A 3,357-nucleotide genomic window follows, 5' to 3' on the forward strand; every position below is an offset into this window, starting at 1 on the left:
AATATTCCAACTTCACTGTTTATTAATTTTTGAACTTCCAACACTATTTTCTACTCGTCTAACTAATCCTATCAAACACTATTGTTGCTTAATCCATCAATCCTCAAGGGATCGACCCTTACTCACGTAAGGTATTACTTGGTATGACCCGGTGCACTTGCCGGTTAGTTTGTGGGTTGTAAAATACCGCATCACTCCCCAAGTGGGAAAACATTGAATTACTTGACTTCCCACCATTCAGACCACACTTCCCACCCCCTATAAAAGCCCCTCACTTTCCCACATCTCCTTCCACTTCAAACCCCAATTCACACACAAAAGAACCCACACAATTCCTTCCTTCTTCTCATCTCTTTTATCTTTTCCTATTTCTTTCCCTTTTCTTAATTGGGATATCAAGTTCTATGTCTGGTGTTGGAGCAAAACTATATTTTGCTTGCATTCTCTTGTAATATTCCCCCTATTTTTTTAATCTTCAAACACCCTCTCTCAACCTAATGGCACCACCAAAAACCTCAGCATCAAAGAAAAGAAAAACCAAGGAACCAACTTCTGGATCCTCAAGCTCAACCTTCAACGAGTACAAGTTTCTCTCCTCATTCAACCAAAACCATTTTTATGGTTGGGTAAGTGAGAGGGGAATCATCCCAGAAGTTGGTTTCCAACTAGGAAGAAATGAGCACGTTGAGATCAACATGGAGATAAACAATAGAGGATGGGCACTCTTGTGCAACCCACGAAGGAAGATGGTGGAAGGCTTGGTGAGAGAGTTCAACGCTAATGCCGTGCCTCAACCAGGATAACCCTATGGATATCTCAGCTATGCGAGGGGGAAATCCATTGATTATAGCCCCTCCAAAATAGAGAGGATGCTAATGTTAAAGTGAAAAAACTCCATCTGGAGCTATGAGGAAAGAATGAAGCAACAATACCCAGGATTTGATGAAATCCTCAATGAATTCTGTGTGTTGAATGTACAATGGATAAACGACAAGGATGTGAGGCCCAACCAACTGTGAGGAAGGGATTTGAGCCCCCAAGCTACAGGGTGGCTAGAATTTGTGAGAAGGTCCCTAATCCCCACATCCAACACTTCAGAGGTGACCAAAGAGAGAGCTGTGCTCATATACAGCATCATGAAAGGTGAGAATGTCAATGTTGGGGAGCTGATTGCCAACAACATCAACAAAGTGCTAAAAAGCACCAAGGATGACTCAAGGTTGGCATTCTCCAACATCATACAAAGGCTGTGTGATGAAGTCGGGGTTGAGAAGATTACTGATAAAGTGCTAGTGAAGCAAGACAAGTTTATAACTGCCAAGAAGATGGCCAAAGTGGTGGCTGTAAACCGACTTCAGAGGGCCAGGGAGCATAGTGCTCATGCTCATGTGCAGCCACAACAACAAGAAGAAGAAGAGGCAGAGGAGCAACCACATTTTTTAGCACTTCAACCACCACCATATCAACAATACTAACAATTCCCTGAAGGATTCAATTGAGAACAACTGCAAGGAGACATACACCAAATGAGAGGAGATATCCACCACTTGAGAGAGGATGTCAACCAACTCAAGGATAATCAGCAATAACAATGGAACCAAGTGAATGAGAACATACAACAACTCCAAGGAAGTTTGGAGCAACTGAAGGACCAATAAGAATAATTTGACTGGGGAGGATTGCAAAGTGCACTCAACAAAATAGTGGAGCAAAATAAATGGCAACAGAGGAATCTGGCCGAGTTCAGGAACCTCTATGATGCTGGGACTATCTCAAGGAGGAAATATGACATCAACTCACAAGCAAAACTGAATCACTTATGTAATGCTGTGGCCGTTCTAAACCTGTGATAGCCAACATTCATGCAAGGAATGGAGGAGTTGAGTGCAAGACAAGAAGAAATTCTGGCCAAATACAAGGAGGACAAAAGGAATTACATGAGAAGGCTAGGATTTTGGAAGCCCAAGGACACAAAGGCACAAGAGGGATCTTCCAAAAATAATGGTGATGACTCCTCCCCTTCCAAGAAGAAAGATAAGGGAAAGGGGCCAATGAATTGAAGCTGCTCAAGGTTGTTAAGTTCCATGGTTGACACTCTCTACATTTTGAATTCTGCTTAGTTTTATCTATATTTTAAATTTTATCTGAGAATAAATTACAACATTAGGATAGTTTACTTTAATGCTTAGTTTTCTTTTCTCATGTCTTGAAGTCTTTTGTGAGTCCTTTAAATTATAAGAAAGAAAATGCAATGTTATTTTAAGTCTTTTCAACATCAATAAAGATTATTTTGTCTCCATAAGAGTTATTGTGAGTTGTGCAAAAGCAAGAGTAAAATAGACTAAAACCAAGAGAGATCATTCAAAAACCAAAGGACAAGGAATTAAGTGTAGAACCTTGAATGAACTAAAAGGAAAATGAGGCATGAAAAGCAACTAGACCTAGAAGGTATGACAAGTATAGGTTAAGGGGTGTTCCATGAATATCTATAAAACCTAGAAGTAGTAAGCAATAAAGACCCAAGGCTCTGAGCACCAACTACTAGGATGGAAAGAAACATTAAAAAGCTCAAAAGTGTTGAAGAACCTAGTAGATGCTTGTGGTGAAGATGTGTCAAGAAGAGACTTGGTCAAGTAAATTCTTACGGGTGTTTCAACACCTAGTACCCTAGCCAACTGGTTTGGGAGTGCTAATTAAAAGCCTAACTAAAGGGTTGTCTTGAGACGAAACACTTAGAGTCGTGGTCAATAAAAAAAGAAAATGAAATAACTCTTATTACTTCAAGGTGACAATCAATAAAAAGGACCCCTGAAGCTTATACTTGGAAGAACCATCAAGGATCTAGAAGCTCACTGTGGCATTAAGACAAAAATAGTCATACATGTGTTAAACACTTAGTCCTACCCTTAGCCATGTTTGCTTCCATTCAAGGTCAAAGTCTCAATTCATAAAAAGACTACTTACATTGATTTACTTGGGACAAGCAAAGCTTAAGTTTGGTGTTGTGATGACTTGCATCATCTACCCTTTTTTCTTGCCTAAAAAGGACCATAAAAGAGTATAATCTCATTTAATCATTGCAATTCATGCAATATTTGATGAATATTATGGTACATTGCTTTGAAATGAGTTATGCTAAATTTCAGGTGAAAAAGACATCAAAAAAGGGATGAAAACAACATAACAAGCTGGGCGTGTGAAACTGGCGTTCCACTTGGAGCAAACGCCACAAAAATGCACTGGCATGGCACGCCAGTACTGAAGTCCAGAAAGGATCCTCAAAGCATTCACATGGGCGTGGCATGTAACGACCCAATTACTGGTACGTCATGATCGTACTAGAAACTGAGCGCTACT

The sequence above is a fragment of the Arachis stenosperma genome, chromosome 1 (genome assembly GCF_014773155.1).
Source record: "Arachis stenosperma cultivar V10309 chromosome 1, arast.V10309.gnm1.PFL2, whole genome shotgun sequence".
NCBI lineage: Eukaryota > Viridiplantae > Streptophyta > Magnoliopsida > Fabales > Fabaceae > Arachis > Arachis stenosperma.